The sequence below is a fragment of the Elephas maximus genome, chromosome 11, assembly GCF_024166365.1.
Source record: "Elephas maximus indicus isolate mEleMax1 chromosome 11, mEleMax1 primary haplotype, whole genome shotgun sequence".
Lineage (NCBI taxonomy): Eukaryota > Metazoa > Chordata > Mammalia > Proboscidea > Elephantidae > Elephas > Elephas maximus.
The window spans coordinates 53,286,787-53,312,493 of record NC_064829.1 but is presented as its reverse complement, the minus strand read 5'-3'; the positions used below and the strand labels follow the sequence as shown (position 1 = coordinate 53,312,493).

Sequence of the window (25,707 nt, the reverse complement as noted above, 5' to 3'; positions counted from 1 at the left end):
GAAGATATTCTTTTTTGTTATATTAGGATTTTTTCTTCTTTTTTAATTTATTTGTTGTTGAGAATATATACACAACAGAATAAGCAGCAATTCAATAGTTTCTACATGTACAATTCAGTGACAATTATTATATTCTTCAAGTTGTGCAAATACTCTCATCCTCCGTTTCTGAGCTATTCTTCCCTCATTAACATAAGCTCACTGCCCTCTAAGATTCTTATCTAATCTTTTGAGTTGCTCGTCACTTTGATCCCATATAGATATTTCTTAAAAGAGCATAATGCTCATGGCAGATATTTTTTAATAGGTTAACTAAACTGTTGTTTGGTTTTAAGAAGACTTCAAATGATATTTTTGGTTTTAGTTTTAAAGATTATCTCAGGGCAAAAGTTTAAGGGTTTCATCTAACCTCCAAGACTCCAGAAAGTCTGGAGTCTGTGAGAATTTTAAATTCTGTTTTGCATTTCCCCCCTTTTGATCAGGATTCTTTTACAATATCCTTGATCAAAATGTTCAGTAATGGTAACCAGGCACCATCTGGTTTTTGGTTGTACATAAGCAGTTTCAGCAGCTACGCTTTTTTTTTTTTTGTCATTGTTGTAAATACATGTATCACACAGCTTTTCCCAATTCAACTTTTTACAGGTGTACAACTTATTGGTATCAATTACAGTAAATAGCTGTAGAGCCCTAATCCAATACTACTTAGCCAGCAGGAGAAACGAAGTCTTGATACATGCTACAAATATAGATGGAGCTTGAAGGCATTGTGCTGAGTGAAATAAATCAATCACAAAAGGAAAAATATTGTTATGACCTTACCCTCATAAAAAGACAAGAATAGATGAATGTATAGAGACCAAAGTTTATGTTAGTTTTTTATTGACAAAATAAGTGTAGTGTGGATCTCTTTTCCTTTGGTTTTACCGAAATAAGATGAGCCTTTTGGATCTGTAGGTGCAGGATTTTTCTACTTCAGCATGTTCCTTTCAATTATTCCTTTAGTTATTTCTTCCACTCAGTGGTTCTGGGTTCTTTCTAAAGTCTTCCTGTAACTCTTAGTTTTGAACTCTCATCTCTGTTCTCTATTTCTATCATTTTCTCTTTCAATGTTTTTATCTCTTTCCTTTGCATCCTGGGAGAACATATCCTATTTGGTCCTCCCTAATATCAATTTCATTATATTCCTCATATTCCTTTTGCCTTTATTGACTTTACTGTGGATTTTTAATTCTTCTATTGTACATTGTGTTTCCTTACAATCCTTCTTTATTCATTCTTCTTTCAGCTGATTCTGATGTCCTTTCATATGGCAAGCTTCATGCTTGCTACTTTATGCTCCTGTTCCACTGAGGTCAGCCTTCTTCCTACTGTGGATGTCAAGCAGCTTTTGAAAATTCTTATTTTGCTGCTGTAGTAAATAATTTTCAGGGTATTGTTCTTTTGCCTTGTTTTGAGTGTTTTTCCACTTAAGGCTTCACCCTGAATTCTTTCTCTTTACTCATACACTAATGAGGAGAGATTCACATAGATACCTCATTGACCTACAGAGGTATTAGACTGCTTTTAACTTTACCTTCCATCCACCTTGAAGCTAGCCAAATCCTCCTTTGAAGTTATTGTTGTTGTCAGCTATTACCTCAGACTCTAAGGAGGAGTAACACTTATGAGCTGAAACCAGCCCCTGTGGGCTCAGGAGAGCCCATTGTATCTCTTCCCAACTCCAAATTCACTGAACTCAGTTGGTAGCTTGAACTTGGCATGGTGGGAGTATATACACCATAAGAATTAGCAAACTGCAAATCAGGGCTGGTCATTTCTTTCTTTCTTTTGTTTTTATAAGTCTGGAGAGCCAGATGTTAAGGACTTACTAGAACACCACTAGGATTCCCTGGGTCATGTAAACAGTTAATACACTTGATGGCTAACCAAAAGGTTGGAGATTAGAATCCACCTAGAGGTGCCTTGGAAGAAATGCCTGATGATCTACTTCTAAAAATCAGCCATTGAAAACCCAATGGAGCCAAGTTCTACTCCGACATACATGGGGTCACCATGAGTCAGAAATGACTCAATGGCAACCGGTAGAACATCACTGACAGTAGACATCCATCTGTTACTGTTTTGCTGGACTAAGAAGGGATTCTTCTGCTGGATGCTTTGAAATTCTGAATAGCTTAAATCCACAAAATGTGCGTTGTGACCAGGACTCTTGATGTCTACCCTAGAACTTTACTTGAGGAAGTGCTTCTGCCCAAAGTGAATGTCCCACGGCCACTCTTCCCAAACCTCTCCCCTCCAGTCTTGCCCTTTTGTCTTGTGAGAATTATAGCCTTTGGGAATATGTATAATGATGTCAGAATACATATAATGATGTTAGGGAGTCTTTAGTTGTCTTATGAAAGCTGCCTATACAGCAGACCTGATGACTATTTACTTTTCTGGTTGACACAAATCGTGAGTTCTGATCTTTGGGGGCAGATAGTGTGAAAGAATGGTGTTTGGTCCTAGATACGGAAGTAACTATTTTCAACCTATGCCCATCAGCCTATACTTATAAGAATCTCCTCTCAGATTCTAGCAAGAGACTGTCTGACTTTGGCTTTGGAGGTGGTTGAGTTTTATCATTCTTTATGTCTTCTATGGTGTTTAGGATGGGGAATCAGAAGTTGATTTTCCCGCTTGGGGGGACTTTGCCAGCATCTGGGATCCTCTTCCTGCCCCCTCTAGATAACTTCTCTTCATCCTTCAGGCTCAGGTCAAATATCACTTCTCCAGAAAACTCTTTCCTGAGCTTCTCAAACACAACCAGGACTTTCCGCTCTGTGTGTTTATAACATAAGACTTTTCTTTCCTAGCACTTAATACATTTTATAATTAAATACATGTGCCACTGTTGATTTCAAGTCTGCCTTCCCCACTGGACAGTAAGCCCCTGAGGGTAGCTAGCTGTGTCTATTTTGCTCAAGATGGTATCTTTAGAGTCTGGCACAGTCCTTGACACATGGAGAGGCTCTCCAAATTATTCACTGAGTGAATGTTGAATGAGAGGCTGCATCAAAGGCCAGCAGACACCATTTGACTTGGGTGCCTGTGATGTTGAATGATGTGTCTCTGAAATCCTTCCTGCTGCAGAAACTCCTGGAGTAATTGCTCCATAAACGCTGGTAAATGGATGAAGTGACTCAACCCTTCCCCAGCTCTCAATCGGCAAGGACAAAGACAGCTCTGCACCCACGGTTCTCTGATACCCCAAATATACCAACAGTCTACAGCAGAGGAGGAAGTTCTGACTCAGTGGCTTCTTTATACTACACACCTGTATGGTATGATCCTGCTCACAGTTTTCCTCCATTAAGCAGCATCCCAAGTACTGTGCCCGCTACATGCTCCAGCCATATCTCAGGAGGTACAGTTCTCCAAGCCCCCAGTGATTTGCATTCCTGGGAATGGTTCCCTTCTAGTTCTTCTGGCTGCCCTGCCCTTTCTCGTCTGTCCACTTGGTTACTCAAAGTCACCCTTTAAGAACTGGGTCAAGTTTCACCTTCTTCAGGAAGACCCCCCCTTTTCTATTCCTTACCCTTCTTCCCTCTTTCTCTCATACACACACACACACACACACACACACACACACAGATGGTCTTACTTCCCTGCTATGAGAGCATGTGGCAAACTGTTGCAATGTTTCATTCACTTATCTGTCTCTCCCATTAGACTGGGAGCTCCATGAGGAAAGATGCCATGTTTTAAATGGGTCACTACCACAGTTATAGGAGTCTCTGGGTGGCGCAGTTAAGCACTCAACTATTAGCTGAAGGTTGGAGGCTCAAATCCACCCAGAGGTGCCTCAGGAGACAGGCCTGGTAATCTTTTTGCAGATGTTCTACTCTGTACACACGGGGTCACCATGAGTCGGAATAGACTCAGTGGCAACTGACAATAACAATAACCACCACAGTTCACAGCAGCACAGTGAACACACACAGTTAAGAGCCCAAGCCACGTTTCTCCTCTCTTTTCTACTTAGTGACCATGAGTTCTTGGAAATTTTACTTAATCTGTTCAGAGTTTATTTGGAAATTAGATAATAATCCTACCTCAAGGGTTATTCTGAGAAGTAACTGAAGATTAAATGAGATAATATTTATGAAATAACATATTGGGATCATCTTAGTAGATGTTCAAATTTTTTTATAAATTTGACTGACTCCCATAATCTGTGTTGCCCAAGTCAACATTGGCTGCATGTTACCTTCTCATCACAGATCCTAAGTAAAGCTCTGAGGGACCAGGACTTCAGCCTCCTCCATTGCCCTACACAACTGGAACCACATTTGTACCTGTTATTTGAGTTTGCTCTTATTTGATATTGTTTTCTTCTTGTTCTCAGTTTGCCTCATGGAGGAAACAATCACTGGGTTCAGTCAGGAATCCCAGATTCAATTCCCTGCTCTGCCACTCAGAGCTAGGTGACCTTGTACAAGTTCTTTTTCCTCCCTGGGCCACCTCATCTTCATCTACAGGATGAGGAGATGAAATGAGAACATTTTGGTCCCATACATCTCTGACATTATCAGATGTTGAACCTTGTCTCTTCAACTTGACAAACAGAAGTCCTTCAAAGGCAGGGCCATTGCCTCCCACACCTGTATCAGAGCCCACCATTTCTGTATCTCTGTGTGGTTGCGTTGCTCTGAGTGTAAGACAATACTAAAACTAGATACAGCATCAAACCCTGTGCTCAGAGACCTCCAAGACTGGGAATGAAGCAGAATAAGACCTTTAAGGCTAGGCACACTGTCCAGTAACCAGAAGTTTCAGCTCTATCTGCAGAAATAGAAAATACCATCTCTGAAAATCAATAACATGAAACAACAGAATGCGTCTTGGGTGTTGGCTCCTAAGGGAAAGATCTCTACAAAACTGGCTGGGTCGATCCTCGCATTTCCAGGCCGAGTTCTGACTCTGATGTACCACTTGCTGCTTGTGCTCCTCAATGCAGTGAAAGAAAGGGCATACTTGGAGGGAAAGAGGAGGTAAACATACCAATGGCCTATGCTGAGCTCATTACAGTTATTATCAATTTATTCCTTACAATTACTCTATGATGTAGAAGATCCTATTCTCATTTTACATACATAGAAATGAAGGTACAGAAAGGTTAATGAATTGTTCAAGGACATACAATGACTATGGCAGATGTATAATCAAATCCAGATTTTTATGATTCCAAAGTCCATGCTCTTATATCATGATGTCTCTAAAACACAAAGTGAAGCCAGCTTTTCATAGATGCCTCTGAATACATGAGCTCTAAAAGCAGTTACCACCTGACCTGTCACATCACTTCAGTTTTCTCATCTGACCTTTCCATTTTCTTCACAGGCCCCTTCAAGGGAAAAAGTAAACAGTATATACAGAATAGCACAAACATAGGTTAAATATGGTAGGCATCTAAGAAGTAACTGTGATCAGAGTATTTCTTGGCAAGGTAGAGTAGAGAGAGTCACATGGTAAAGAAAAGGAACCTAACTTTTCACATGTAGCTGGTATATTACAGGTGCTTTAAGTTCCTTAATTTATTTAACCCTCAGCATGTCCACTCTGCAGATGAGATCTGTTAGAATCCCAGAGGTAGTTCTGACTTCAAAGATCATCTGCTTTCCATTGAACCACATCATCACCAGTCTTCAAATATCCAGCATTAATAACCGTTGAGTTGAAGCCAACTCATGATGGCCCCATGTATGTCAGAGTAGAACCGTGTTCTGTAGGGTTTTCGATGGCTGATTTTGGGGAAGTATATCACCAGAAAGGCCTGGTGCCTCTGGGTGTACCCACATCACCAACCTTTCAGTTAGCAGTTGAGTATATTACCCATTTGTGTAGCACCCAGGAACTCTCGTCCTCTGCCATGCTATTTGTAAATTGGGGATGAAAATAAGTGTGGCTAAAATCAATGCTCTAACAGATAACACATTCCTTGCTCATTTTTTCTAGGCCATTTAACATCAGTCCCACTACCTGTCTAGTCTTAATTCAAATTCCTTAACTTCTTAACCATCTGATCCAGCAATCGGTTTAGTCATTGTCATTTGACCATAAAGTATAAAATAACACTTATATGTTTGTGCTTCTGCCACGAAGCAGATGCCAGGCACACCAGATAGCTAAATAAATATTAGCTCCCACTTCCCTTCCTTTCTGATATCTCACATCTAGCTATCTTGGGCTGTCACTGAAACACGGCATCATTACTGAAACTTGTATATGTTTTTCTCCAAATATATATTACGCACCTGGAGGTATCAGTGTCATAAAGGTTTTATGTTCCCCATACTGGTCAATTCAATTGCTATGCCTTGCTTATATATAGTTGGAGTTTCTGTCCTAAAGATACCTCTTTTGAGTCCCAAACTAAAGAGCTAGTGGCTGACAGAACCTAGTGCTGGGCGCGGCGGTCAGATGTCTGGGTTCTCTCTCCAGTGGTACATGTAGAAGTCATCAACTGGCACACTCTCCTGCTCCTCAGACCTGTTCTTCAGCCCATTCTCCCTGAATTCTGAAACCTTCAGTGACAGATCCACATTTCATAGGAGCCCACCCTATCTGTCTTGCTGCCTACCACCCCATAGAGCCCTGTGTCAAACTGGTCTCCTTTCTGCCTCTGGGAAACACCACACTTATTCCTACCTATAATATCTTCCCTGCAACTATGTACCTATCCCATTTTTCAGGACTCAGTTCAAGTCCCATCTCCTGCTTGAAGCTCTCCCTGATCCGCCCAACCCCTGGAGATGCTGGCCTTCCCTGCACTCCACTACAGTAGAGTTACTAAGCACTTGATGGCTGTTCACTGCTGCTATCCACTAGTTTTCCTGAGTTATGGCATCTTCCAGCCAGATTGAGGGCAGACTCTGTCCTCTCCATGTGTAGCGTTCCCCAAAGCACCCATCAGGGGCTGATTACACTCTTGTTTAAATGTTAATGAGTAAATCAATTTTGCTGAAGAGTTGAGAAGTTGGGGAACTTGAATTAAGACCCTGAACAGGTGGAAGAGACTCATCTTAAAGAGCTTTGGGTTTTGTCCCTCCTTCCATGGACAAAAGATCTCAGACTACCCACGTGACAAGTGTGCATCGGGTAAAATGGGGTTCACTCAGAAAACACTGCAAGGTGCCGTGGCTGGCCTGCCCCCACCCAGATCAACCAGTTGAACCTCCCTATTCAGGGTGGCCAGGCGTAGCACATGTTCACAATTAGCATCCATTTCACTGTGGCAACTCCAAATTCACAAGTGAACTTTGTCCTACCTCTGCCCCTGTGCCAAAGCTATTCTACCCACCAAGAATGTTGCCTTATTCTACTTCTTTCATCAAAATCCACAACCATATCCTCCATGAAGTCTTCCCTGACTGCACCTCAGCCCTGATCGTGTGAATAGCATAACTGTACCGTGGATCATGTTCCCACTTTAGCCACAGACTCATGCTTCCAATGTGAGTTAAGTATATCTTTCCAGATATACCGTCCACTCTCCCAGGGCAAGAGCCAAGTCTCCTGCCAGTCCTTTTTTTCCCCAGACTGCTAGGCACAACTGTTTCATACAAGCTGCAGGGCTGAGATGTCACTAAATCCTTGTGGATCAAAAAAACAGATTGTAATCGAGCTCCAGGGTGCAAAGTAACGAGCAGAAAAAAAACACCCACAGGGCTTTCACATCAAATCACCCTTTTTTAGCCACCAATATTAATCAATACTTTAATAAAAAAAAATTCAAGGATCTCATTGTTTAAATAACAAAAGGTCAACAGATCTAACACAAACACAGCCACCAACGACTGCACGGGACTTGCTGTCTTACAAGCACATAGATGCCGCATCTATTTTTGAGGACCATTCTCAGGTTCCCATGTTGGATCCATCCAGTTCAGACCTCCATAACTCCCTAGCCCTGAGTTCAAACTTCAAGCTCCCCAAGTTCAAACCTTTCCACTGACAGAACTGTAAATCCTCAGAAAACAGAAGTGATAATGAAGAAATTTCTTTTTACCCGGTCTGGCTAACAGCATTGCTGCTTCTTCTTTTTCTTTTTTTCCTTCCTATCCTAAACCCTTCTCTAGGTTCTGGGGTAAAAGTAATTGCAGCATCTCAACAGCATGCAAAACCTTTCCCTTCCTAAATATCCAACCAGTGGCTCCTATGTGAGTCAGAAGTCCCAGTGAATTTTCCCAGGGTCTCAATAAAAGCCCAGCTTTCCAGCTCCTACCTCAATCCAAATCACAGAGGCCTCTGGCATTGGAAACTATGGGCCACCCCCTCTGATGTCAACATGCTTGTAAACCAGCCCACCAGCTTGTCTTCCGTCAGTGAACACGTGTGTGTGGCAGGACAGGCCAGGTGCTGTGTGGACTGAGAGGACATCCCAGTAACACAGGCACAGCTCCAGCCCTGATGCCCTGTCAAATCCACCTGAAGCAATGATCCCCAGCCCCCTGTATCCATGAGATCTGTGAAGCATTCACAGCAGAGACTCCAAATCTCTACTGGGCACAAGAAACTATAACAAAGCCCAGATTAAGAATCTCTTCTGGATTTTCCAGAAGCTATCTTCATCTGTACCATCTCCCTTGTATTTCCTCCATCATTCACCAAAGAGGACCAGTCTTCAAGACAATGTAGGAAATTTAATCCTTTTCTTCCTTTCACATCGTTCTTTGTGGTATTTCTTCATACTTAGCTCGCCGTCAACTCTTCTCTCCTTCCCTGTCCTCTAAGCCTGGCTCTCCTGTTCTGACTGGGGGGCTTCTTCTGATTCCATTTATCCAAGGGCACCACCTTCCCTATCCCTAACTCTCTCAAATGCATTACCACTTAACCAAGTGCATTAACCATCAATGGGCTTGGTTTGGACGGTTGTTGGGGTATTACTAAATGGGTTTAAAAAGCCCGGAGCTTTAAGTGATCAGATCAAAATCCCCAGGATGCTTCAAGGCATCGAATGGTAGGATTTCACAGGTGGGAGGGACCTTCCATATCAACCCAAGCCCTTACACTTTGTGCTGGGTCAAGCTAAGGAGTCAAATGGTAGCGTAAGATATGTGATGCCCCACATCATAAGCTGAGAGAGGCCCATCCCAGCCTGCAGCCTGGCTCTCTAGCCTCTCCCTGGAACGTTCCCCTCTGGGTCCCTTTCTCTGCTCAGACTTCATTCCACAATGGCTAAGTCACTCAGTCACTGAGGAACAGGGAAGCACTTCAACTTAAATAACAAAGAAGACTGCAAGGTTAAGTGTCAAAATGAGTGTGGGAGACACAAAATGCAATTGGAACTTTAAGAAAAAATCAAGAGCAGTGTGTGCTAGAGTCATGACAAGACTCTCTAAAAAAAAAAACCCAAACCCACTGCCTTTGAGTCAATTCCGACTCATAGCGACCCTATAGGACAGAGGAGAACTGCCCCCTAGAGTTTCCAAGGAGCGCCTGGTAGATTCAAACTGCTGACCTCTTAGTAAAGAGCCGTAGCACTTATCCACTACTCCACCAGGGTTTCCATCAAGACTCTAGCAGGTACTTAATAAATATTTGATGATTGGATGAATTAATGAATCAGTGGCTGCAAGGACTCACATGCGATAAAACTTGGTTAACTTGTAAGCTTTGAGGCAGAAACTGAGATTGGTCAATTGTCTCTGAAAAATAGCCATAAATATAAAAAAAATAAAGTAAGGGTTCTTACTAGCATAAGTGTTTCTTATTTTCTTTGTCTATGTCCTCATTACGTTGCTTCATAATGCAGAGCTCTGATACACCTTAAATGGCATTTATTTTTAATATTCTATTTCTACACAATTTCTGATTCACTCACGCGACCAAAAGCATTCATGAGCAGGTGCTGGGCTCTTTGGGATTAACGTGGCCCCTTACTTCAAGGAGCTCACAGCCTGGGAAAGTAAGGGACAACAAACAGCAAAGCAGCATAATATGCTGAGTGCCAGGAAAGGGCTTTACACCTGAAGCATTCTGCGACCTGTGGTGGAGGCACTGAGGGCTGGTCTGGAGTGACTAGCAAATCCACACTGAGGAGGCTGGATGGTGCACGACATCCAAGGGAAGCTGTGGGGACACTATGGGGGTGGCGGGGTTTGGCAGGTGTACGGAGGTGTGGAGGTGCACAGGCGTACAGAGCTCCCAGGGTCAGCAAGGAAACCAATCTGACAGGAGCAGAGGCCCATGGGTGTTGCATAAAATGGGGTGCACTGGAAGAACACTGCAAGGTGCCTGGTACAAACTGTGGGACAGGCCGAGCCAGGTATCAGGGGAAAGGTAAGAGGAAGGGCACAGAAGAGTCGGGAAGTAAACGGACTGTGAAGAGCTTTCCTGATCGTAGGAACTTCCTGCTGTTGCTAGGACAGAGGCAATCCTGCTATTGGTTCTTTTCTTTAGAGAGTTCTTTTCTTTTCAGAACTCTCTGTCCTGAATGTGACTGCTTAGCCACTGGGGTTCACCGATGGGGACTCACCCTCTCTCTCTTTTCCCCTAACCTCCCTTTTGTGGGCCTTCATGTCTTTTCCCTTCTCTTCTCCTCAGTGTTAAGTCAAAAAGCATTTCCTGAACACCAATACATCCTTGGGTCTAAAATGGATATTCTCTGAGACTCTGAGCCACAGGTATGCATGGCATGGTACCATAGTATGATTCCAACTCATGAGGACCCCATATGTTTCAGAGGAGAATTGCACTCCACAGGGTTTCGATGGCTGTGTTGCAGAGTTTGCACTCAACTATTCACCTAAAGGTTGGTAGTTTGAACCTACCCAGTGGTACTGTGGAAGAAAGGTCTAGCAATCTGTTTCTATTAAGATTCCAACCAAAAAACCAAACCCATTGCCATGAATCTACTTCAACTCATAGCAACCCTATAGGACAGAGTAACACTGCCCCACATGGTTTCCAAGGAGTGGCTGGTGGATTTGAACTATCAACCTTTTGGTTAGCAGTTATAGCTCTTAACCACTTCGCCACCAGGGGTCCTTAAGATTAAAGCCAAGAAAACTCTATGGAGCAATTCTGCTCTCCAACACACGGGTCAGAATTGACTCGATGGCAATGGGTTTGGTTTGACTTTGGGTTAATCTTATGAAAGTAGATCACCAGGCCTTTCTTCTGCAATAATTAAACTGATTTAAAAGTAATAATAATAATTCAAATTTGTTAAAAAATATTTGTCATGAGTCAACTCAAGAGTAGAAAACAACAATTCCCTGACTATCTTAGAACACAAGAGGCACAGGTGGATATTCCTGGTCTGCCAAGGAGCTACTAATCTCTGGGCTATGGTGATGATCGTGCCAGGCACTAGTTTCCAAGGCAGCAGGGAAATCCTCCCAGAGCTCAATTACAGAAATTAGGTGGTATTATGTAATCCCACCATCCCTGTGAAGTCGGCAGGGTAAAGCATCTTTATCCCTATTTTACTGATTAGGTTTCTGAGGCTCAAAGAGGTTAAATAACTCGCCTTGGGTCATTTAGCTGGGAAGTTGTAGAGACAGGATCCAACCCAGATCTCATCACTTCAGGTGTGAGGCTCTTCACACCTTACCACAGCAGTCTGATCCCAGGTCTGGCACCAACTCCTGTTACTTCAGGCAATTCAGTGGACCAGTTTCTGAATGGGGATAAAATGCTTATCTAGCCTTCCTCCTCAGGAGAATCAAGGAGAGGTTATGATAGATAGATGTTTTTGAAAAGGACAAAGTGCCACGCACATAAAAAGGAGTATTTTTGATAGGAAAAGATAAGCTGGGGCAAAAAACTAAAACCATTGCCACTGAGTCAATTTTGACTCATAGTGACCCTATAGAATAGGGTAGAACTGCCCCATAGGGTTTCCAAGGAGCGACTGGTGGATCTGAACTGCCAACCTTTTGATTACCAGCCAAGCTCTTAACCACTGTAGTCAGGAAAACATAATTTCTAAGCATTTGAAGTTCTGAAATGCTTATCTGCTCACCATTCATCCCCTGTCCCTTTCCAGCAATGTAAAGAAAGCAATGTAAAAGCCGCCTCTGCCTGCCGGGGGGTCAGCTCAGCTGGCTCTGTCTATAATTATTTTATGTGGTTCTGTTGCTCATAACCCATCATCACCTCCTGGGAGGGTGTGGCTGCTTCCTCCCAGGGATCCTGTAGACTTCAGGGCTGCTCACATACTCCATTTGACCCTGGCATCCTTTGCTCTGATCTAGACAGAACATCAACTATAGGTTTCGAAGTCAGAGCCCATTAAAAAAAATAGCGTTTCCTTAAATTTACAGGGTACCCTCTGGTGGTGGTAGCTGCCTTTGAATCAGTTTCAGATCATGGTGACTTTAAGTGTGTTGCTGCTGTTGCTGCTGGTTGCCATCAAGTTCATTCCTACTCATGGTGGCTCCATGTGTGCAAAGTAGATCTGCTCCTTAAAGTTTTCAAGGCTGTGACCTGTCAGAAGCAGATTGCCAGGCCTGTCTTCCAAGATGCCTCTGGATGGGTTTGAACTGTTGACCTTTCTGCTAGCAGTCCAGCACTTAACCATCTGTGCCACCCAGGGACAACTGATTTTATGTATATCAGAACAAAATGCTGTCCCTAGTCCTGAATCATTTCCATCATCTTTGGTATGTTCGAGCCCACCCTCTAAGGGGATTAAAAAAAAAATGCTGAAAGGAAAGCTGTTGTGATCTGAACCTATAAGACTTCTAAAAGAGAGCCAGAAGGGCCACTAAGTTGGCCTCAGTTGTCTAGGGTCACAAGTTCCCCCAAAACCTTATATTGCCCCAACTTGGTATCTCTAAGGGGGCATCAGGGTCTAAGTGAAAGATAAAACTCATTGCTGCCAAGTCAGTTCCAACTCATATCAACCCTGTAGGACAGAGAACTGCCCCATAAGGTTTCTAAGGAGTGGCTGGTAGATTCAAACTGCTGACCTTTTGGTTTGCAGCTAAGGTCTTAACCACTGTGCCACCAGGGCTCCAGTGAAATGGAAATGAAAACTCTGAGCCAAACAAAAATGTAGGATGGCCTTTTTCTCCTGTGTGCTTGAAGTCCAATGTGTGGGCCTCTTGGTATTTTCTTTTCTGCACCTATCAAGCATTTGGCTGGCCAATGTGTCTGCAACTTCCTGGAGTTTGTGAAACACAGGGTCACCTTTAGAAATGGCTCTAGAAGCCCCAAGCCTATGACTATACGTACAACAGTAGAGCTCTTTGCTCAATCCTGGCCCAAAACATTTTGAGAACTTCACCAGGTTTCATACTATGCCACAGGACAGTAATAGGATTGGATTGTTTTGTTCCCTTCTTTACTGGAACCAGAGGACCAGGGAAGCAAAATGATGGCCCCAGGATTCTGTGTGGCTTTTTTTTTTTTTTTTCTACATAGTGCTGCTAACCCTTCAGGACAAGAGCAGCCTTTTTCCCTCCTGTAAGGACTCTCCCACATGGTGGGTCCCCGAACTAACTCACTAACATCAGCCCAGTTTTTAAGACAAGGAAACTGCTTCAAACGCTAATGTGTTAATGATAATTTACCCCATTCTTCTGGCCAGAGCAAAACTGAAGTAATTTCAAATGCCATGAGCAAAAAAAAAAAAAAATTATTATTTATTTCCCGTTCCTGAGCAGCAGAGAAAACAGGGTTTCATTGGCTGGATCTGCCTTCAACAGCTTTCTGGTTTCAATTAAAACTTCAAGTCTCCAAGGGAAAAATTGGCATTCTGGGAGGCTGAGGCCCAGCCAAGTTTCAGTGACTCCACAGGAACCCAGAAAGGATGTCCCATCGGTTTAACTAGTTCTCATCTTCCTCCTTCTGCATATTGCATAGGAGCTTCAGAGCAGAGATTAAAGTACAACTAAAAATAAGGATCAGGTTGAGACAATGTTCTTCTCCCAGACCCTCATGTTTGTGCCAGAGAAGTATCGATTAGGCCCCTAATGGAACTGAAAGTCAAGATAACAGCAGAAATGGAATGGGGACTCTAGGGGGAAAGTACCTACCTATTTATTTGTTTCTTCTTCAGCAAAATTCTGCCTCCTGCCTCTCCCCACTGACCATTTTCAACTACCTTCTGCAAAGATTTCAAGCACTGTTTTCTCTTTTCCTCCAACCCTCCTTTGAGGTCAGGTTATTTACAAAACCGCTTGCTATGAGCTCTGCACATGACCAGAAACTCTCATGACACTAAAGGGCTGTTTGGTTCACTGCGGGCTACCCCTATGTGTCTCCTGTGTGAAGTTCAAACTGAGCCTCCCTCTAACATTTGGATGTTCACATACAAAAGACCAGATAACAACCCTTCACTTGTCTAGCCCAGTCATGAATGTATAAGGCAGCTGATATTTTCTCCCCAGCTAGAAGTGGCCCCCTTCCTAACGAAGGTTGCTGCCTCTTACAAGCTCCTCCTAACGTTCACTACAAGCCATCCCCTCCCCCACCTCCAGTTTGTTTATTCCAGTGACACATCTATTTTCCCTGGTAAGAGAGACACTTCAGGTTCCCTCCTCTGGCTCCTGATTGCATGCAGTCACCACCTCCTCCCCCAGCTCAGCTCAAGTTACTCTTGTGGCTAGCAGCTCCCGCTGCCCAGCTCTTAAACCAATTCAACTCCCCAAGACCAACAAGACTTATTCTAAACCGGGAGGGGGGATGCCATGCGCCAAGCGGAACTCTCTGAGCGCCAGGTCTCCATACCTTCTTGGGCTACTCTCCCTACAGTTTGCAAATACTCTGGGTTCAACCACACTTGCTGGCTTCCTCCTCTTCTGCTCTGCCCCCAAACACTCTTCTAACACTCTTTTCTGGTAGCAGGCAATCTGATCAAGCGCAGCCCGAAAACACAGCACCTTCAATTTCGCTCTGAAATCTGGGACTCCAGGGCTGGCCAGATGAGAACACTCCTCCCTCCAGGAGTTTAGGGATCAGGAAAGCCACAGAAAGCTGGAGAAAAGGGAGGTGTTGTAAACTGTCTACATTTTAAAGTGCTACAAACTTTCTCCGCCCTCCACGCCGCAGGCCACTTGGCCCCGCCTCCCAATCCTAGCCAAGCAACATCTAACTGGGACGTGCAAAGGAAACTCTCCCTGCAGTGGCCCAGGTCTCTTCCCAGGGTAGCAGATGTGGCAGACATAGAACAACACCCTTCCTCTCCACGCTCCCCCACCCCCTCTTCTCCACTGCCCCCACCCCCACCCCCACGCACACACACAAACCCGGTTTGCCATTGAAGATGAGTTTGGAAGGGGCAGAGCATATTTATCTGTGTAATCTAAAGGAGGTAAGAGATGGGGCCAAACTGTCAGATCGTATTGCTGACAGCTACTTTGTGACGTTATTTTTTAGTACAAATCCACAGGAAAAAGAAGAAAAACAGGATAGAGAGTGAAGGAATGAAAGGGAAGTGAAGAAAAACAATGTAGAAGAGTAAGTAATCCCAGTATTTCCTTAGAGACCATGGACTCCAACCAAACTTTAGGGAGAAAGGTATGGATAGTTAGGTGGGGGGCAATAGGGACTGGCAAGGAAGAGTAGCTGCTGTAGAATCCCAGAATAAACTGCCCTTCTGGAGGGGAGCTGCTGCAGGGATAAAGAAACACACAAATTGCCCTTTTAGCCATTAGACGTCAACCATGAGATTATCAGGACAGTTTATTTGAAGCGGAAACGAATCGGAAATCCTTCCTCAACAGTCCTTTTAGACAGATACACACACACCCCGCACAGACGCACATAAAGAATAAATGCAGCATTGGAGGCAATACGCGCCCCCCCCCCACACACACCCCTAGCAGCTCCAGCCTTATCTCCTACTTCCAATTACACTACTTTCCGATCTCCAATGCAAATATTTCCACTTGGATCGGATTTCAGAATTGTTCTACCGGGGAGGGGGCGCTTGCAGAGTGTAGGGAAGGGGGACAGGAAGATAGCATTTCAGCAGCAACTAATTTTTTTTTTAAGAATCAGCATGCTGTACCGATCAGAAATTGCTATTACCCAACAATGCTTCCATCACAAACAGACACCAAAAACACCATCATCGTTATCACCATCTTGCTAAAGATCTGCCCAGTCCAGTTTACCTCACTTTGTCTCGGTGGAACTTCTCAGCGAGTATTTTGGTCAAAAGGATAATGGTCGGAAAGACAAAAACAATAAATCGATACTGAAGGGTTCCCTTTCCGGAGTGATTTCCCACTGGAAACCACCGAACGGGGAAGCCTGCCGTTAATTCCCAAGCCCACGGCTCCTCTGGAAACACACACACAATGCGTGCTTTAAAAAAAAAAGAAAAAGAAAAAGGCATTCGTCTTGCTTTTAAGGGAATTCCTGTCTTTTCAGAGTCCCAAAACTGGAGAGCACGAGCAAGAAACTCACATCCATTGATTAATATTCTCGTAGAAAGACTAACACACAGCCACAACACAAGCACACACCAACCTTCGCTGACTGGACCACTTCTCCCCTGTTCCTCTACTAAGGACACGTTAGATTCTGACGCATCCTTCCCCTCACCCCCTTCAAAAAAAAAAAAAAATCCAACTAGGTTACAATGCAGCTCTCTAGCTCCACTTAACCTGCAAGTTACAAAGAGAGCAAAATGTATATATATATATATATATGTATGTGTGTATGGATGCATATATCTTGCCGCCTTCCCAGCCCCTTCCCTGCCCCATCCTGCTGACCAGTCCAGTCCACTTCACCAAAGCCATACGCTCCAGCCCAGGCCGCTGGCGGCGGGACCAAGGGAGGGTGCACAAGGGGGGAGGGGGGCCCAATTAGGCGAAACTCAAAAAGCTCCCAGCCCTTCAGCCCGACGCTTCCATTATCGCAGCCGCCAACCGGCCACTTCAATTGAGCCAGCATCGCTGCCCACCCGCGGGCCGCCCAGAATCGCGCCCAGCCCCGGCAACCTGACCGGGAACCGCATCCCGGCTCCTCCGCCCTGTCTCCCCTTTCCCGCCCGGTGCAAAGTCAAAGCCCCGGCGAGGCAATGTGAACTTTTGCATGCTGGGCACACACGCCGCCCCCGGCCCCGGGCGCACCGGGGCCAGCGGCGCGGCAGGCGGCTAGGCGCCGGGCTCCCTGTCCAAGGTCGCCGCGCGTGCTCACCCATGTCCCGGCAGCAGCGGCTCCGCTGGCCCCGGTGTTCGCTCAGATCCTGGCTCCGGTCGCTCGGCCGAGCCCCCAAAGGTGCTGCTGCTGCAACTCCATGGCGATGAGCATCTGTCAAACGGCAAGCCGCGGGCGGGCTGCCCTCGCTCGGGGGGGCGCCAGGGCCCCCGGGCGCGCGGAGGCGGCGGCGAGCGGCGGGCGCCCCGGCTGGCCCCGCGCTTCCCGCCCGGCGCGGCCGCCTCCGCCGCGCCACCGATTTCTGGAGAGAGATATCAAGGGGGAAAATGGCGTCTCCGGAGCCCGAGGAGTCCGGGAGTAATCACATTCACACACACACACGCCGCACGCACACACACTCGCTCACACTCGCACGGCGCGCGGAGAGCCCGGCTAATTTTAGCAGGAGCCAAAAAAAAAAAAAAAAAAATTATGTCTCTCTCTCCCCGTCTCTCCGGTCACTGCTTCCCCCCCCCCACCCCCCCGTTCTTCCAAGGATGGAGTGAAGCTTTCAAAAATGTTGCCGGGCTCCGGCGCGCAGAGGCGGCGCGCGTAGGGCGAGGGCGCTTTTGCTGAGCTGTGCAGTTGGGGCCGCGGCGCCGGGCGGCCCTGCCGCTGCTCGTCCGCAGCGCTCGCTAGTGCTGCCGCCGCCGCCGCCGCCGCCGCTCCATGGCCGCGCCCGCCCCGCGCCCCCGCCGCGCCCCTCGCCGCCCGCCGCGTCCCGGCGCGCGCTGGAGTGGGGTCGGGCCCGTGCGCCTGCCTCCCGCGCCCTCTCCCGAGTCCCAGAGTCCTAGTGAAAGGAAGGGGGAGGGCGCGGGCTGGGGAGGGGGAGGGTCGGAGCGCGGCGCGGCCGAGCAGAGCAGGGACCGCCACCCCGCCAGCTGCTTCGGAGGGGGCGGCCACACGGCTCCCTCCCGGGCCCGGGAGCCGCTTCCCGCGGGAGCCGGGGGAGGTGCAGCCTGGAGCGAGCGAGCGAGCGACCTCTCCCGCCACCCCCGCGCTCGGGGGATTTCGGTCAATTGGAGGGAGCGGAGCTCTGGCAGGGGGAGAAGGCAAACAGTTCGTGGAGGCCGCTCGGGGACCGCTCGCCGCCTCCCGCGCCCCTCCCGCTCCCCAGCGCCCTCGCGGCCCAGTAGCTCCTGCGCGCCGGAGTCAGGCGCGGAGACTGGGCGGCCGCGGGGACCGCCGCGGGCTCGGCGCCGCTTCCCGGGCTCAACACTGCCACTATCTGACACAACAGGAGCAGTGTTGGGGGGAGCTGCTCTGAGGCGCAAGATGTGATAGGCTCTGGAAACTGGGTGCATTTTTTTTTTTTTTACCCTGGTAATTACATTTCACTCTCAGGGATTTATTTTTTTTGGTAAGGTGCATGTATGCATTCGGGTGCTCATGTGCATTTTTTCGTTATTCTCAAGAAGTGTAGTCTTGATGAGGAGAAGGTCGAGGAGAGATGATAAAGGCATGTTCCGGTGCAGTTCCCTATTCAGGGTGGTGGGACTGAACAAGGTGGAGTGTCTTCAGTTTCTACCAAAATGTGGTATTTTTCATCTCTTTGAGTATTTGAATTTGGGCTGCAATATAAGGCCTTTTCAGGACAACTGAGGAATCGAACCCTGCAGGGACATTTCTACATTATAGAACAATATAGGACAGACACGATTGGTTTTGCTTAAAGTCCTCCAGGTAGAGTTTACTCAGAACTCATTCTGAGAGGATACCTGACTACCAGGTTCTGTAAGAGAGTTTTTGGAAATTTGGACTGAGGAACGATTTGGAGGGTGAGTGTGGGGTGTGCCTTCACCAACCATGTCAGCCACTGCTTAACTGGTTCAACTGCTGGTTTGGTCTCGGAACTTCTTCAGGTCTCATCACTCTTCACAGGAATTTTGCAGTGAAGTGGGGGGTGGAGGGAGTCTGGGTCAGAGGATGCCCCCCAGCTCTGTTCTGGTGGGGTCTCTGGATGGGGTTCAATTTGATCCTGAATAGACAGTACAGTTGTCTCTGACCCAAGAGCCCTGATGTCATCTTTTTTTCAGAAGAATATTCTGATTAGCCACAAACTTTTCCTCTGTTAGTCATCATTAGAAGACCTGGGTTGGAGCAAGGTTTCGATAGATCTTTTGCTAGCTTTTATATTGGAGTATGGCTGGGTTGTTGTTGGGTTACCTTGAGTCCATTTCTACTCGTAATGACTCTATAGGACAGAGTAGAACCGCCCCATAGGGTTTCCTAGGCTGTAACCTTTACAGGAACAGACCTCCAGATCTTTTCTCCCATGGGGCAGCTGGTGGGTTTAAACTGCCAGTTTTTGGATTAGTAGCTAAGCACTTAACCATTGTGCCACCATTGTTGTTGTTGTTAGGTCCTGTCAAGTAGGTTCTGACTCATAGCGACCCTATGTACAACAGAACAAAACACTGCCTCATCTTTGACCATCCTCACAATCGTTATGCTTGAGCCCGTTGGTGTAGCCACTGTGCCCATCCATCTCACTGAGGGTCTTCCCCTTTTTTGCTGACCCTCTACTCTACCAAGCATGATGTCCTTCTTCAGGGATTGGTTCCTCCTGATAATATGTATAAAGTATGTGAGACAAGTCTCGCCATCCTCACCTCTAATGAACATTCTGGTTGTACTTCTTCCAAGACAGATTTGTTTGTTCTGCTGGCAGTCTATAGTATATTCAGTATTCTTCACCAGTACCGTAATTCAAAGGCATCAATTCTTCTTTGGTCTTCCTTATTCGTGGTCTAGTTTTCATGCACATATGAGGCATTTGAAAACACCATGGCTTGAGTTAGGGGCACCTTAGTCCTCAAAGTGACAACTTTTCTTTTTAACACTCTAAAGAGGTCTTTTGCACCAGATTTGCCCAATGCAATACATTGTTTGATTTCTTGACTGCTGCTTCCAGGGATGTTGATTGTGGATCCAAATAAAATGAAATCCTTGACAACTTCAGTCTTTTCTCCATTTATTATGATATTATGTAATCGGTCCAGTTGTGAGGATTTTTGTTTTCTTTATGTTGACATGTAATCCATACTGAAGGCTGTAGTCTTTGATTTTCACCAGCAAGTGCTTCGAGTGCTCTTCGCTTTCAACATGTATGGTTAGTAGTGAGAAAAGTAATGCTTAATTTGGGGAAAAAAAAAATCTGCCGGGGTTATGAGCTGGTGTTACGTAATAGAAATCAAAGCACAAAATGCTAATGTCAAACTACCATTCTCTTTATTCAGATGACATTTGCCCATTTGCTTGTGTAAATGATTGTGAAATCATAGATCAAAGCTTGTGGAGAGCTAAAATATCATATAGGTCGCTTCCTACACTTTCCAAATGGGGAAATTGAGTCCCAGAAATCAGAAGTACTTGCTTCCAGTCCCACAGCTGGCTGTATCATCTGAGCCAGAACTAAAGCTTGTTGCCCAGGTCCTTTCCGTCCTATCATCTAGGCATATTCACGGGTCCCCCTGGGTTGTTCTGTTTACTTGAAAAGCAATTCAGAAAAGCACATGCCTTATTAAAGATTCACTATAATAGATGGTAAGGATATATAGAGTTGGTGCAGTAAAAGTCCATCTGGGAGATCACCTAGTCAAATCCCATCATCTTAAAGTTGAGGAAACAAGAGAAAGAGATTAAATGGACTGCCTGGGGTCCCACAGTTATGGCAAAGCCATGAATAGACTCCATGCCCCCTGACTTCTCATCCAGGGGACCTTTCTTACAACTAGCCCATCCTTTGGTCATGAGAAGTGAGTTGAGGGGAAAGAAAGGGGAGGTCCTGTCACTGTTTGTGATAGATAGATAGATAGATAGATAGATAGATAGATAGATAGATAGATAGATAGATAGATAGATAGATAGATAGATAGATAGATAGATAGATAGATAGATAGATAGATAGATGATAGATAGATAGATAGATATAAAATATGTGATATATGTTTTAAATGTATATTTGTAATATATATGATATGAAATAAAATAGTAAAAGATACCATACATATATATAGGATATTTATTCTATTCATATATAATTAGGAGTCCCTGGATGGCACAAAGGATTAAACACTCAACTACTAGCTGAACGGATGGAGATTCAAACCCACCCAGAGGCACCTTGGAAGACAGGCCCAGCAATTTGTTGTCACAGCCTTGACAACCCTATGGAGTAGTTCTACTCTGGACACAGGAGTTCACCGTGAGTCAGGATTGACTCAATGGCAACTAACAACAACAAAATATATGATTACAATAAATTATAGTTTATTAATAATCATATTAATGTAATTATCATTAATTTGAAAATAATTTATATGTGTGTAAACAAATATATAAAAAGAGAATGATTGGCATTAGTATTTTGTGCTTTGATTTCTACTTTGAATCACCAGAACATAACACATGCTTCTAAATTACATATAATACATTATATATTAAATACATATAATAATTTTTAATATATAGTAATAAAAGAGTCCTGAAAGCTAAAGCCCCACTCCTGAACTATATATCTGCTGGTAGAGTGAGACCTGTATTCAAATCCTAGCTGAATATCACAGGAATTCTTCTCATCCTCTTCCCCTAGTGGACCAATTTTTTTTTTTTTTTTTTTTTTTTGTGGACCAATTTTTGATTGTCTGAGAACCAGACCCTAAAACACAGGAAGTCTGAAGTTGTTAAAGAAGCTCGCCTGAAAATTAGTGCCATGCTATCTTATGGAACCTATTCCCACAGTCCTAGAACCCTTGAGAAAATAAAGGGGAGCTGATGAGCAGCCTATAGGAAAGTACACAACATATGTCTCTTAGTCCTACGCAATCATCAGTGTCAGGACCATGCAGCCAACAGATACATATGTAGTATGGACTAGGTACTGGTCGTTATGATAGGCACTGGAGATGCAAAGATGATTAATACACAGACCCCATCCTCACAGAATTCATGGTCCAGGGAGATTGGCATGTAAACTTCTAACTATAATTAAATTACATAAATACCAGTAAGAAGATGTTTAAGTGTGTACAGTCCAGATGCAGAAGAGTTGAGAGGAGGCTGTGATCAGAAATCATATCTTTAAAATGGCTGCACATTTATTGTCTATGTGTGTTTAACATACACATTTCCTTTTCCTTGTTGCACACATACATCTTTATCTTTTTTTTTTCTTTCTATAAGCTGTTTGTCCAACCAGAGATAAAACCTATGAGAACTGGGCTGTGCCTTGCATGGACACTGTCAGTAAGTGTGAGGGAGAATAAATATTCGTCTGTTATCACCAAAGAAGTGACTGCCAGCTGAACCATCACTCTGCACTCCGGACCTCCATATGCCTAACCTGTGAAGTGGCCATGATGATGCCCTCATCCATCCTCCCCCACCTTATCCCAGACTCCATGCTGGAAATACTGAAAGGATCTGCAAGATGATCAGGCCCTACAGGACTTGAGCATCAGACATCAGATAAAAGGCACACATACAAGCTCAAGCCATGATTCAAAATACAAGGATAAGTTATTTTTCCATTTCTGAAACTAAGCTAAATATAGGAAGAAAAGAGGCAAAACTACCCATTCTTGAATATAAAATGGTACAACCACTTTGGAAATCAATTTGGTACTTCCTTAAAAAGCTAGAAATAGAACTACCATAGGATCCAGCAATTCCGCTCCTTGGAATATATCCTAGAGAAATAAGAACACTCACACGAAGAGATACATGCATACCCATGTTCACTGCAGCACTGTTTACAATAGCAAAAAGATGGAAGCAACCAAGGTGCCCATCAATAGATGAATGGATAAACAAATTATCCTATATTCACACAATGGAATACTGTGCAACGATAAAGAACAGTGATGAATCCTTGATATATCTCATAACATGGGGGAATCTGGAAGACATTATGCTGAGTGAAATTAATCACTCGCAAAAGGACAAATGTTGTATAAGACCACTATTATAAGAACTGAAGAAAAGATTTAAACACAGAAGATGGTTATAAGGGCGGGGAGGGAGGGAGAGAGTATTCACTAACTAGATAGTAGACAAGAATTATTTTAGGTGAAGGGAAGGAAAACACACAATACAGGGGATGTCAGTACAACTGGACTAAACCAAAAGCTAAGAAGTTTCCTATCCTGAATACAACCAAATACTTCAAGGGACAGAGTAGAAGGGGTGAGGGTCTGGGAACTGTGGTTTCAGGGGACATCTAGATTAATTGGCGTAACAAAATTTATTAAGAAAATGTTCCGCATCCTACTTAGGTGAGCGGTGTCTAGGATCTTAAGAGCTAGCAAGCAGCCATCTAAGTTGCATCAATTGGTCCCAGTCCACATGGAGCAAAGGAAAATGAAGAACACCAAAGACACAAGGAAAATATGAGCCCAAGAGACAGAAAGGGTCACATAAACCAGAGACTCCATCAGCCTGAGACCAGAAGAAGTAGACGGTGCCTGGCTACCACCAATGACCTCCCTGACAGGGAACACAACAGGGAGTCCCTGATGGAGCTGGAGAAATGTGGGGTACAGAACTCAAATTCTAGTAAAAAAGACTGGATTTAATGGTCTGACTGAGACTGGAGGGATCCCAGAAGACACGGCCCCTGGACTCTCTGCTAACCCCAAACTGAAACCATTCCTGAAGCCAACTCTTCAGGCAAAGATTAGATTGGACTATAAGACATAAAATGGTACTTGTGAAGAGTGTGCTTCTTAGCTCAAGTAAACACATGAGGCTAAATGGGCAGCTCCTGTCGGGAGGCAAGATGAGAAGGCAGAGAGGGACAGGAGCTGGTTAAATGGACACAGGAAATACAGGGCAGAAAGGAGGAGTGTGCTGACAAATAATAGGGAGAGCAACTAGGGTCACATAACAATATGTGTATAAATTTTTGTCTGAGAAACTGACTTGAATTGTAAACTTTCACTTAAAGCACGCACACACACACACACAAACACACATGCACACAACTACCCATTCTTCTGTCACAGAATAAGAAGTTGATATCAAGGAGTATAATCAAATGCTCAGAGATGGTCATCTTCCCTGTCCTGAATCAAATATAGCATTGATTCTCAGCTCCCTGGAAAATGAGGTAGAATGATCTAATGCAGTGCTTCTCAACATTTACTGTGAATCAGAATTACCTGGGGTAATTACTGATGTCTTGGTTCCATCCTGATTCAATCGGTCTTGAGTGCACTCAGCGTCAGTATTTCTAATAAACACCCTGTTGATTCTAATGTGAAACCAGCATTGAGAATTATTGATCCAGCTGAAGGGGTATGACCCCACAATGTGATCAGTATACTTAGTACCTACTCTCTTAGGTTATATATCAGTGATACAAGTGTTCTAAGGAAGTGATAACCACAACTTACTTTGTAGCGATTGGGCCATACCTGGAGTTTGGATGCAATTCTAAAAGTCTAGAAATTGGAAGTATGTTACAAGATGCAATGATAAGACCACAGATCCGATCATTAAGGAGACTCAGCTGTAAGCTTATTTGGCAAGTTTCCTCATCTCTTTACCCCTCAGAGGGGCATTCCAAAGTTCTCTGAGGACCAAGGCAGCTATAAAATTCTCTCCATCTTTGATTCTAGGATACAAGAGTGTCCCAGCAGGACCATGAGAACATATTAGGAATAGTCAGAGTGGGATGTGAAAGCTGTCCTTAAATACAAAAAAAGCAGCAGGGGGATCAGGGATTGGTTTGATCTGAAGGGCATAACAAGCTCCAATCAGCTGAGCTTACGGGGAGGCACATCTCCAGTTAATATCATGAAACACACTGTAGTTGGACCTAAGGTGAGGTCATCTTAAATAGTAGGCAGCTCCCTGTCACGAGAAATATTGCAGAAAAAGAAAAAAAAAGGTCGTGTGCCTTTCTTTTTCCACTTCCTCCAAACCAGAGCTGTAAAATTCTTGAAGTCAAAATTTTGCATTAAACCACTGTATCTTTGCTGGATACAACTGTACCTGAAACCCAATATATACACACTAAGGGTTGGTGGGATATTAAAAATATTTAACGACCAATATGACATGGGGCCAATCCATTAGAATAGACACTGAAATGAGACCTTGTTCTGTCACTTGATATTCCTTCAGTTTTTGGATCTTGTAGAGTTTCTGGAGGTCGAGGGTGATAGGGTGGGGAGAATCGGGGTGGGTTTAGAACAGCAGCTATATAAGCATTTCAATATTTTAACAACCATCATGCATGCTTATGCGTGCTGGACGAACATCAGTCCTGGACTGTGAATGAGTAAATGAAGACCACAGTGTAGAGATAGGAAATGGCAGACTTGGATTCTAGTCCTACTCTGCCAGTAACTGGCTGGGTGAAATTGAACACATAATTTCAGTCCTCTGTGCCTCAATTTTCTCATCAATAAACTTAGAAGCATAATCTTTGCCCTAACGTATCAATCACCATGAAGCTCAGAGGAAATATCAGATGTAAAGTTACTTTGTGAAGTTAAATTATTCTATTCAAATACTAGGTTTGATTATTAAAATATGATGTGGAAATTTAAATGACTC

General features: G+C 44.5%; 1 protein-coding gene across 2 annotated transcripts in view; it reads right to left on the bottom strand.

Annotated features, from left to right (window-relative positions):
- Nucleotides 1-17,340, bottom strand: part of SETBP1 (SET binding protein 1) — a 431,426-nt gene extending 414,086 nt beyond the window's left edge. For both annotated transcript variants that reach the window (XM_049900517.1, XM_049900519.1), the window contains exon 1: nucleotides 17,146-17,340. The gene's annotated coding sequence lies outside the window, so the exon portion shown is untranslated. The remainder of the gene's footprint in view (nucleotides 1-17,145) is intronic.
- Nucleotides 17,341-25,707: the final 8,367 nt, after the last annotated feature.